The 13,436-nt window shown below is 38.7% G+C and overlaps 1 protein-coding gene across 3 annotated transcripts in view; it reads right to left on the bottom strand.

The window, feature by feature from the left end:
- LOC127412113 (cGMP-dependent protein kinase 1-like) overlaps positions 1–13,436 on the bottom strand; it is an 87,615-nt gene that overhangs the window by 11,027 nt on the left and 63,152 nt on the right. The gene's annotated exons all lie outside the window — the stretch shown is intronic.

Below are 13,436 nucleotides of genomic sequence, written 5' to 3' on the forward strand. Positions count from 1 at the left end.
TGAAACAATTTAATCTTTGTGACATGGTTCTGTTTATCAAAGGCATAATTTTCAGCCTGATCTCATGACAGTTATGTTACTATGGCCACATTTTTGCGAACCAAAATTACATGCATCATTACATGTTTGGCTGCAGTTTCCCAGTGAAATGGTTTTTAAGGTAAATGTTAGATGTTTTAATTACTAAAACGTACCTCCCTAACCTAAAACTTTAACCTAAACCTAACCAATAGTGATCTTAAATCAAATAGGAGGTAGACACAAAACAGAAATCACTCTACTAGGTGAGCTACTGGCTACCGCAGAAGTTAACCAAGCTGGAGTAAATGTAGGTGGGTCTGTAATAAGGCATTAAAATGTATTATTTTTCAAATCGTGTATTAGAGTAAAAGTGTTTCGCTATCATAACTTAGCAGTGTGTGAGTAATAGTGCGAATTATATGTGTTAATAAAGTCATAATCAGCCATTGTAGTTGTGATTTGTGTGAAAGTGACTAAAACGCAATGTTGTTGTAGGGCCTACAGTGTTAATTTCACCAGGAAACTGCAACACAATGCAGAATGCAGCACGTAAAACTCAGTTTGCAAAAATGTAGTTTGTTATAGTAATGTTCATTCTATGAGACTAGGTTGTAATTTTTTGTCACATGACTCTTCTCTGTGATGTTTGAAGCAACAAATAAATAAAAGTCTGGCTGATAGTTGGCTAATCTAAATATTGTTTATTCCTCCTGTTGAGGAGAAGCTGACTATTTGACAGTGTTCTTACTAAGCTGTCATACAATTGAAAACACTTAATTAAAGGAATATTTTACACAAAAATGAAAATTATGTCATTATTTAATCACTCTCATGTTGTTATTTTTTTCACGCAACACAAAAGTAGATATTTTTTTAAGAAACATCACACAGCTCTTGCCATACAACGATAGTTGTGCCAAAGCTTGCGTCTAGCCCCTGTCTGCATCCAGATTCAAAAATGGCCAGTCAGTGTCACTGAAACCAAAAAGGAAATTGTATGACGATATGGCGGCAAGCAAAATGCCAAGATCGATAAAACAGAAACCAGATCAAAGCAAAAAACATGCTGATACAGACGGCGAATGAGAGCCAGAAGGGCTGGCCATTGGGAAATGCTGTACTAAACAGACTCGGGAGGAAAGTGATCTCGCCTCAGCCATAAACAACATGAGAGATGATTTCTTATCTAAATTTGATAGTGTCCTATCTGCAATTCAAGGAATAAAATTTGTTTCAAGAATTTTCAACAAGACTTTTGGAAGCTGAACAAAGAATTGGCAACAACGAGGACAGTTTCACTTTACTTATTTAGATAATGAATCTAGAGAATAGGTGGAGATGGCAAATGCATGGTTTTTAAAGCTTTTTAAAGCTCATAGCGCCACCTATGGTACGAACTCCATAAAAGTCTGCATGCTTGTTTAGAATCATATGTTGCATGTGCTCAGCTAATTTCGTGAACTTCTGAGTTTTTGTTTAGGAATTATGGGCTTATTTGTACACTTGACCACGCCCATTTTCTAAATGACACTGTTATAGCTACCAAAGGGTAAAGGGTGTACGATTTCTTTCAAATTTTTCACAGACCTCTAGGGCCAGGAGTTGAACAGGCCCACCGAGTTTTGTGCCATTCGGCCTCCGATAACCTTGTCTAATAGGTGCTCAAACTTCATTGGCCGATGGCAGCCATGTTTTTTGAGATACGCCAATGTCCTCATAGACAGTCATGGCACCTTGGACAAAGACACTGCATGCCGATTTTCAACTCAATCAGACTAAAGTTTGCGTAGTTAGAGCTGTTTTCATGTTTTTTTTTCCTTCCATAGCGCCACCAAGTGGCCAAACTCCGCGTTTTTTTACTGTGACCTCAGATTGAGCTCATACACATGTGTACCGAGTTTGGTGAAAATATCTCATTTCGTTCGGGCGTTATAGCCATTTTAGTAAAAATGGCCCGCCCTTTTCGAACGTTTTGGCACCCCTTAGCGACCGTGAGTCGAAATGTCAAATTTTTTTTATAATTATTGATAATCAGACTCCAGAGTATATTTCTGCACTGGTTTGTTCTGATCGGGTGAAAAACCTAGGACTAGTTTGCAAAAGTAGGTTTTGAAGATTATCTGAAATATGTACCAAACGGTTTGACAAACACCAATGCTTCTTGAGGCAAAGTTGTTTAGAATGAGAAGAGCTATCAGGTGATATATATTACTTGTGTTGTTTCACAACACTGCATTATATACAACCATTAACACCTAAAAAAATCATGATAGCACCACCTAGTGGCCAATTTTTTAAAAACTTAGCACAACCCTCTAAGACCAAGAGTTAAATAGGTCCACCAAGTTTCGTTACAATCGGTCATTGGTAACCTTGTGTAATAGCTGATGAAATTTGATTGGCCGATGGCGGCCATGTTTTTTAACATACATGAATGTCCATATAAACAATGATGGCAGCTGAGACAAAGACAATGTATGCAAATTTTGAAGTCAATAAGATTAATGGTTTCATAGTTACAGCCAATTTCATGTTTTTTTTGGTATTATAGCACCACCATGTGGCAAAACCGCGCCAACTTTTCTGGGCGACCAAAGGTTGACCTCTTACATAAGCATGCCAAGTTTGGTGAAGATATCTAATTTCCTTCAAAAGTTATAGCCATTTACGTAAAATTCTCCTACTCCGATGTTTTCGCATACCGTAGCTAGCTCGAGTCGAAAGTTAAAACTTTTTTTGATAACTTTTGATATCGAGACTCTATAGAATCATTTGACACTGGTTTGATCCCAATCTGACGAAAAACCTAGGACTAGTTCGCAAAAGTAGGTTTTATGAAAAATCCAAGATGGCGGAAAAATTTTCGAAGTCGAAATCGGAGATATAAGTTTTGTTTGGTTTGAGCCAAGGATTCCTTTGTCTACGACAAATGGTCGAGGAGTTATGAGCAGTTTTGCGTTTGTGATCTCTGTAGCTCCCCCTATTGACCGATTTGGCCGAGTCCGTGTTTCTGAGTAGCGAGCAATACTACTACCATCTGACAAAGTTTCAAGTCTCTAGGCCTTACGGTTTGCTCTGCCCGATCAGTTTCATGGCGGAATAATAATAATAATAATAATAATAATAAAATTCTTAACAATTACAATAGGGTTTCAGCGCTAAGCGCTTGAACCCCTAATAAAAATCGTAACAATTACAATAGGGTTTCAGTGCTAAGCGCTTGAACCCGTAACAATTACAATAGGGTTTCAGCGCTAAGCGCTTGAACCCCTAATCATCGGTAATTAGAATACAGTTACATTCAAAAAGTATTTTGATTACTGAAGAGATTACTTTGCATTTTATTGTCATTTTTTTCATTTAATATTTAGTCCTTTCAGATGGAGAACATTTATTCATATAAATGATGCGATCCAAAGTGCATTTGAACAGCAGTGGAACTCTTTCTTATGATGTGTTACATTAATACAAGCAGACAGAGAAATAAGTTTGAAGTAAGTTTGGAGCAGAAGAAATAGAAATAAACCTTGTATAAATTGTCAGCTTTATGCTAAGCTAAAATGCTATTTCTAGTAATTTTACATGCACATGTTACCAGGCACGATCATATTTGTTTTCAAGAAAATTCACATTGGATCATAATTTCTTTTTTTCCTAGTAAGACCTTTGATATTAGGGCAAAAATCATATTCTTGATAATAAATTTTGTCTTGTTTTCCAGTAAAAATATCTAAAAATCTTTAAAACAAGATCAATTTGATTCATCTTGTTTTAGAAACAACACTGCATATGATATTTAGGTTTTTCAGAGAATGTATTTTTAACATGTGTATTTTGTCTTACTGTACTGGCAGAGTTTTTATAGTCAAAACAAGTGAAAAAATCTACCAGTGCTGACGAAGTAATCCATAGTATTTAGATTACGTTATTGACCTTGAGTAAACAGAATACATTACAAATTACATTTTACAGCATGTATTCTGTAATCTGTAGTGGAATACATTTAAAAAGTAACCCTCCCAACCCTGCCTACAGGAATGTTTACCCAGCGAAGCTGAGCCTGACACACCTTGGTCGGATGAGACTCTTTGACAATCCAGCAGATGTGGCGGCATTTATTGACACAATTTAGCCACGACAAACTTAAATATATGTGACGAAAGTCCGATTAAAAAAATCTACAGAGTGATTTAATTTGGTATGGAGATGATCCTCTTAATAAATAATTAATAAATATGGACAATTTTGAGTTCTGGAAAAAGTCAGACAGGTTAATGAACTGTCTTATGCATTTTTTTTCTTGATAATATGAGTTAAATTGTAAAAAAAAAAGAAAAAAAAATGCTGAAATTGTTTGAAAATTCGTGAAAGTACACGTTTAGTCTTGCAAAAAACTGCTCCTCATGGTAGGATCAGTGAAGCGTCATGGTGTCACCACTGGACTAAAGAGCGGGGGAAACAATGCAGTCATGTTTGGTGTGACAGCGTTGATATTGCCATTTCAGTCTATAAAATGTATGTCAGTTTACTTTTTTTTTGTTGTTTATATATATATATATATATATATATATATATATATATATATATATATATATATATATATATATATATATATATATATTGTTTTTTTTGTTTATGTCTTTTCTTTTATACATTCATTTGGGATAATGGACAGTTCAGATTGTCTAATAATACTATTGATTTCTTTAAAATGCATCCTCAACTTATTGGTTTATATTTAAGTATAATTAAAAATGCATGGTGATACAGCTAATACAAAGGTAATATCTTGGAATGTGAGGGGCTTGAGAAACACATCTAGTATCAAGTTAAACTATAATGGTTAGAAGGAGATGGGTTGGTCAAGTTTATGCTGCATCATTTTCTTCCAATGCAAGGGGTGTATTAACACTGATAATCTGTTCCTTTTAAGTTGACAAATGTAATATCGGATACACTGGGTAGATATTTGATAATACAAGGTTCATTAAGACATGCTCTAGTAAATCTGGTTAATGTATATGGCCCAAATGAAGATAACCCAGTTTTTTTTGAAAAAATATTTTTTTATTATTTGTCACTCTCCCGGTAAAATGTATTATGTGCGGCAATTTTAATTGTACAATTTCTCCATGTCTGGATCGCTCAGCTGGGATATTTCACATCAACAAAGTTCTTTGAGTTTAATTTAAATGAGACTCCTGCAACCACAAGATGGGAGGCCTTTAAAGCATATATACATGGTCAAATAATGAGCTCCACAAGCTCTTCTACAAATAGAATTAAATTAGAAATGCAAAATTTAGAAAACAACAATTAAAGAAACAGAGACTATAGCTCAAATCCAGATGTACATCTAAATCAAAAACTTCTTTCCCTTAAAGCTCAATATAATGAGCTGTCAATATCTAAGGCAGAAAACATTATTTTTGCATCTAAGACATCATTCTATGACCAACGGGAAAAGGCAGGAAAATTACTTGCTTGGCAAATTAAGAAAATGGAGGCAGAAAGAACTATAATTGATATTCAGACCTGCACTGGAGAGCTTACTGCTGATCCACAGGAGATAAGTAATACATTTGTATAATCTTTTCAGACTCAGTATACATCAGATCTCTGCAATATCTTTATGAACAGTCACAGTTTATAGACAATTTACAAATACCATTCTTGTCTGGAAATGCTAGGGACTGCCTAGACAATGAAATAGGGGTAAGCAAGATTGATGTGGCAATTACTAATATGAAAATTGGAAAATCAGCTGGTCCAGATGGTTTGCCAATTGACATTTACAAAAAATTCAAAAATAAATTAGCCGGACCCCTTTTAGAAATTTGTATAAAATCTTTCTAGAATGGTATTCTTCCCATTCCTCCCACTTTAAGAAGTGCATTGATTGCTTTGATTCCTAAACCAGATAAGCCATTATCTACAGTAAATAATATATTATTTGTTTATTTTATTTTATTTATTTAACAGTAAATAATTTGCTTATCGAGCAAACAGGCCTGTGGAGGATGCAGTCAACATGGGATTGCATCATATCCTGCAACATCTGGACAGACCAGAGACATATGCAAGGATCCTTTTTGTGGACTTCAGTTCGGCTTTCAACACCATCATCCCAGCTATACTCCAGACTATACCATAAACTATACCAGCTCTCTGTTCCCACGTCTATCTGTCAGTGGATTACCAGCTTTCTGACGGACAGGCAGCAGCTTGTGAGACAGGTGAAATTCACTTCCTGCACCTGTAACAACCTGGAGCTAAACACGCTCAAAATGGTGGAGATGATTGTGGACTTTAGGAGGTAAACCCCAACACTGTCCCCCCTCACTATTCTAAAAAGCACTGTGGCAGCATTCAGGTTCCTGGGCACTACCATCTCACAGGACCTTAAGTGGGAGACCCACATTGACTCCATTGTGAAAAAGGCCCAGCAGAGGTTGTACTTCCTTTGCCAGACAGGCGCTGCTGATCCAGTTCTACTCAGCATTCATTGAGTCTGTCCTCTGCACTTCAATAACTGTCTGGTTTGGTTCAGCTACGAAATCGGATATCAAAAGACTACAAAAGACAGTTCGGACTGCTGAGAGGATTATTGGTTTCCCCCTGCCCACCCTTCAAGAACTATACACTTCCAGAGTGAGGAAAAAGGCTGGAAAAATCACTCTGGTCCCCACTCACCCTGCCCACTACCTTTTTGAACTGTTGCCTTCTGGCCGACGCTTCAAAGCTCTGAGCACCAGAACCGTCAGGCACAGGAACAGTTTTTTCCCTCAGGCTATCCATCTCATGAACAGTTAAAACTGCCCCATTGAGCAATAATTATGTGCAATTCACAGTCTAGTCTTTTTATATTTATCCAACACATCCAGCTTCTTCTGCCATTACCTTCCCTTGCACTGTATATACAGTGGTGTGAAAAAGTGTTTGCCCCCTTCCTGATTTCTTATTTTTTTGCATGTTTGTCACACTTAAATGTTTCAGATCATCAAACAAGTTTAAATATTAGTCAAAGATAACACAAGAAAACACAAAATGCAGTTTTTAAATGAAGGTTGTTATTATTAAGGGAAAACAAAATCCAAACCTACATGGCCCTGTGTGAAAAAGTGTTTGCCCCACCTGCTAAAACATAACTTAACTGTGGTTTATCCCACCTGAGTTCAATTTCTCTAGCCCCACCCAGGCCTGATTACTGCCACACCTGTTCTCAATCAAGAAATCACTTAAATAGGACCTGCCTGACAAAGTGAAGTAGACCAAAAGATCTTCAAAAGCTAGACATCATGCCGAGATCCAAAGAAATTCAGGAACAAATGAGAAAGAAAGTAATTGAGATCTATCAGTCTGGAAAAGGTTATAAAGCCATTTCTAAAGCTTTGGGACTCCAGAGAACCACAGTGAGAGCCATTATCCACAAATGGCGAAAACATGGAACAGTGGTGAACCTTCCCAGGAGTGGCCGGCCGACCAAAATTACCCCAAGAGCGCAGCGACAACACATCCAAGAGGTCACAAAAGACCCCACAACAACATCCAAAGAACTGCAGGCCTCACTTGCCTCAGTTAAGGTCAGTGTTCATGACTCCACCATAAGAAAGAGACTGGGCAAAAATGGCCTGCAAGGCAGAGTTCCAAGACGAAAACCACTGCTGAGCAAAAAGAACATTAAGGCTCGTCTCATTTTTGCCAGAAAACATCTTGATGATCCCCAAGACTTTTGGGAAAATACTCTGTGGACTGACGAGACAAAAGTTGAACTTTTTGGAAGGTGTGTGTCCCATTACATCTGGCGTAAAAGTAACACCGCATTTCAGAAAAAGAACATCATGCCAACAGTAAAATATGGTGGTGGTAGTGTGATGGTCTGGGGCTGTTTTGCTGCTTCAGGACCTGGAAGACTTGCTGTGATAAATGGAACCATGAATTCTGCTGTCTACCAAAAAATCCTGAAGGAGAATGTCCGGCCATCTGTTCGTGACCTCAAGCTGAAGCAAACTTGGGTTCTGCATGGGACAATGATCCAAAACACACCAGCAAGTCCACCTCTGAATGGCTGAAGAAAAACAAAATGAAGACTTTGGAGTGGCCTAGTCAAAGTCCTGACCTGAATCCTATTGAGATGCTGTGGCATGACCTTAAAAAGGCAGTTTATGCTCAAAAACCCTCCAATGTGTCTGAATTACAACAATTCTGCAAAGATGAGTGGGCCAAAATTCCTCCACAGCGCTGTAAAAGACTCATTGCAAGTTATCGCAAATGCTTGATTGCAGTTGTTGCTGCTAAGGGTGGCCCAACCATTAACTGGGATTAGAGGGCAATCACTTTTTCACACAGGGCCATGTAGGTTTGGATTTTGTTTTCCCTTAATAATAACAACCTTCATTTAAAAACTGCATTTTGTGTTTACTTGTGTTATCTTTGACTAATATTTAAACTTGTTTGATGATCTGAAACATTTAAGTGTGACAAACATGCAAAAAAATAAGAAATCAGGAAGGGGGCAAACACTTTTTCACACCACTGTAGCAGATTTGTATTTAGTTTTGCACTATATTTGTGTATGTGTGAATGTATGTTTGTGTCTGTGTGTGTGTATATATATATATATATATATATATATATATATATATATATATATATACTGTCTTTTTGTGTATTCTATATATACTTGATTTTCTATTCAATTTTTATTTATTTATTTTTATTCAATTTTAAATTATTTTTTATTATTGTCTATGTATTGTTGCTGTTTTGTATTGTTGTGCACTGGAAGCTCCTGTCACCAAGACAAATTCCTTGTATGTGTAAGCATACCTGGCAATAAAGCTGATTCTGATTCTGAAATATGAATCATTTAGACCAATTTCACTTCTTAATTCTGACATAAAGATCCTCGCTAAAATTTTAGGTCTAAGATCGGAGAAGTATCTTCCATCTTTAATAGAAATGGACCAATGTGGGTTTGTTAAAAGCCACCAGGCTTTCCACTATATTAGGCACATATTACATTTAGTGTGTGTAAGAGAAGAATCTAGGAACACATGTATTTTGTGTCTAGATGCTGAAAAGGCTTTTGATAGGGTTGAGTGGCCATATCTTTTTGAAGTACTCTCTAGATTTGGGTTTGGGAGGCATTTTTGTAAATTGATTAAATTGTTATATTCAGAACCAATGACAGGGGTTAAAACAAATAATATAATTTCAAAACCATTTTTATTATTCTGCAGAACTCGTCAAGGTTTTCCTTTGTCCCCATTATTGTTTGTTTTAGCATTAGAAGTCACCCCAAAATTAAAGGAATTAAGATAGCAAGTATGGAACACCGTATTGCAATGTTTGCAGATGACACAGTGTTGTTTTTAACAGATTTGAAAAACTCTATTCCAGTGCTCATTGATTTGATTAATACCTTCAGCAAATTTTCAGGATTTAAAGTAAATTAGGAAAAATCTTGCATACTTTTTCTTAATAATGAAGAGAGGTTATATCCGAAAATAAGTCACCCCTTTATTAACTCTGTGGATGATTCAGATATCTTGGAATCACTATTACTCTTCAATTAGCTAAACGTGCTTCAGTGAATTATGATCCTATAATAAATAAAGTGAAAGAAGACCTTAACAGATGGAGAACTCTTCCTATTTATTTAATGAATAAACATAATTAAAATGAATATACTGCCTAATTTCTTATCTTTTTCAATATATATATATATATTTTTTTTTTGTTTAAATTTCTATTTTTTTTTTAAATTTTTTACCATCTTTCTTTCTATGCTCCATTCGACGAAGCAGTTTATAGCGTGAAGTTGCTGCTGCAAACTGGCTGCTCCTGCACTTTAAAAATGTGAAACAGCTCTCTACGACTGCTCATATGTTCTCTTATCTAAACTTTCCACACGGAAGCAGTGCCAGCTGCCTCCACGAACGGGTGCCGTTCCAGCTTCATGCCATTAGAATTCAATTTTTTGAAAGCGAGAGAAACAAAGATGAACTATTCAATCCAACCACCATTTCAACCCCCAGCATTTTTAATCAGGTTCTGCCACACAGGTGATGCCCGTCAGCCTCATTACCTCGCTGCAGCTTGTTTAGGGCGTGCTCTATCCAGCGATTGTTCATCATCTTCTAACATGAATATCACGATTGTTTCTCCTTCCAAAGTGCCCTTCGGAGTGTCAATTATTTCATTCTGACCACAGGGGCATCATGCAACACAGAACTCCTATCAATCGACCGATAATCTAATGACAAAATCTTTTCAAACCAATGCAGACATCTTAATGCAAGCTCGCTGCTGCGCAGCACTCGCTCTGACTATTCCACAGCACACTGCAGTTATACACGGCCTCTCTCCGAACAGACAAGATCCGAATTCGGCTCCGCAAGAGGCGGATTATGCACCACGTCCCAACTCATTAATAAACATCCTGCAATGCGTCTGGCTTGCTCTCAGCATTATTGACGTATATTGTACAGCAGGGGGCAGTCATACTCCTAAGTAGCGAATGACCACAAGTGTATCCTTCAGTAATGATTGCAAGTCCATTTCTCCTGCATACCTGCATGCAGTACAGAGCCAAAGCTCTTATTTCTCAGATCATTTTATGCTGTTTTTTTACATTGTTTATTAAGACATACTGTATGTCCCAGCACATTTCTCCTGCATTTCTGTATGCAGTGCAGAGCTGCAACTCAATGCATTCCTAGATAATTCACACCTATTGCTATGCGATGCATTTCCTAGGCAAGATGCATATTGTACTACAGGTGACAGTTATACTCCTAAGGAGCGAATGGCCTCAAGTGAATCCTTCAATGATGATTGCAAGTCCATGCATATCTTTATGAAGTACAGAGCCAAAGCTCTTATTTCCAAGATCATTTTATGCTGTTTTTTTCACATTGTTGTACTGTATTCCCCAGCACATTTTTTTTTCTAAATGTTACTTTTCACAGATTATTTCTTATTTCAAAGGGTCGTGAAATGTCTTCCTAGTATAAGTTTCACCTAAATATGATTATTATTCTCTGCAAGAGCCCTTTTAAATTCCTGTCACTGGATTGTATGCAGGTTTACCTCTCGCTTTCTCTATCTAGGTGTCTTTCCAAGACTTCACCATTACCTACCGAGGAACCAAAGATGGCAAACATTTTAGTTAAAAAAGCACAACTGCGGTGCTCCTGCCTTTGGCTCAAAACAACCCTAAGCAGCACAAATGTGCTGTCCACGTGCCACAACTGCGGCGTCTTTCGGTTCATGCAACAAACTCCCATGACACCACAAAGCAGCGCAAACGTTCTGTACAGGTGCCGCAATTGCGGCGTCCTTCGGACCATGCGACAAACTCCCACCACACCGCAAAGCAGCGCAAATGTGTTGTCCAGGTGCCACAACTGCAGAACCTTTCAGGCCGTTCAACTAAATCTCCCACAACACCGCAATCATGTTTCCTGTTTCCTCTTATGTTTCCTCTTATTAAAAGTCTAGGGGCATAGCTCATAAATATATACCCATCACAAACTGCAATTCAGCAAGGTTCTTTACTCTGTGCCACCCGCCATTCGAATGCAGTGTGGGCTCTTGCATTCGGACGCAGTGTGAGCTTATGCAATTTGGCCACAGGTTCTCCTGTTTGAATCGCAGTTTGGGCCCTCCCGTTCGAATGCTTTGCAGGCTTTCCCATCGAATTGTAGTGTGGGCTCTCCCGTTCGAATACAGTGTGAGATTTCACATCATTCACTCCGTGGGTTCTCCCGTCCTTAATGCAGTATGAGCTCTCCTGTTTGAGTGCAGTTGTGGTGCAGTAATCTTAAGAGCCTTTTAGCTTTTCCCATTAATCTTGGCATTGTCATTTCCATTGCTCATGGTGAAATGAGCCCAACACACAATAAGGTGTGCCTAAATGTGATAAACCATGTGTGCCCTATTTGATACTACAGCCACAGTGCCCCACCAGATAATGTGCTGCAGCGCCCACCCACGCTCGATGACGCAGCATTGCCCGCATACTCTCGATTATGCCACAGCATCACCGCTTTCGCATTTTGATACCGCAGCAACAATGCCCCGCCACGACAAACATAATAAAGTTGTATTCTTAACTAACCTTTTGCTTCCCTTACAGACGTATATAAAGGTATTAAATTTACATATTCCTAACTAACCAGTTGCTCCCCCTACAGGTAAGTACAAACTAACCTTTGCTTCCCTTACAGGTGTTAATAAATCTAATGAAGTTGTTTGTGCCCTACTCGATACCACAGCAACATTGCTCCACCCATACCAAATGTGTGTACACGGTTGTTAATATTTCTCCACAGGCGCTTTCAATGTTCCATACTTTCATAGAAGTGCATCTACAGCAATGGAAGCACAGCAGCGCTCCCACAGGAGCTCCTTCACTATGCTTCCAAATACTGCTGCAGCAGTGCTTTAAACTCCGCTCCTGCAGGAGCACCCCCCTCCTCTTTTTTACTATTCCATCTCTTCTACTCCACTGCCACAGCAGTACTCTAAACTCTGGTCCTGCAGGAGACTCACTTACTCTACAGCCACAGCAGCATTTTAACATGCTTCCGCCGAGACTTTTGTCTTCGCTTCTCAGCAGCTTCAGCAAGCATTACAGGAGATAGCAGTCACCACCTACTCTTCTCAAAGCACCATATTTCCCTATATATGGGTAGTCTATTGAGTGAGGCTACCTCTGCAAACAAGCCCCATTCGATTGCTTGCTGGCCTTACCCATTTGAATGCCGTGAGCTCTCTCATTTATAGAGCAGTCTCCCATTCGAATCGCAGTGTGAGCCTTCCCTTTCGAACGCAGCGCGAGCCAACTCTCATTCTCACCTTCCACGTTCGATTGCTTGCTGGGATTACCCGTTAGAATGCTGTGAGCTCTCTCTCTCTATAGGGTAGTCTCCCGTTCGAATCGCAGTGTGAGCCCTCCCTTTCGAATGCAGCGTGACCAACTCTCGTGCTCATTTTCCCCGTTCGATTGCTTACTGGGCTTACCTGTTCAAATACTGTGAGCTCTCTCTCTCAATAGAACAGTCTCCCGTTCGAGTCACAGCATGAGCCCTCCCTTCCGAATGCAGTACAAGCCAACTCTAGCTCTTATTTTCCCAGTTCGATTCCTTGCTGGGCTTACATGTTCGACTGCCGTGAGCTCTCTCTTTCCATAGAACAGTCTCCCATTCGAATCGCAGTGTGAGCCCTCCATTTTGAACGCAGCAAGACCAACTAGTGCTCACTTTCCCTGTTCGATTACTTGCTGGGCTTGCCTGTTAGAATGCCGTGAGCTCTCTCTCTCTTTATAGAGCAGTCTCCCGTTCGAATCGCAATGTGAGCCCTCACTTTCGAACACAGTGCGAGCCAACTCTCGCTCTTATTTTCTCCGT

This window comes from Myxocyprinus asiaticus, chromosome 21, assembly GCF_019703515.2.
Source record: "Myxocyprinus asiaticus isolate MX2 ecotype Aquarium Trade chromosome 21, UBuf_Myxa_2, whole genome shotgun sequence".
NCBI lineage: Eukaryota > Metazoa > Chordata > Actinopteri > Cypriniformes > Catostomidae > Myxocyprinus > Myxocyprinus asiaticus.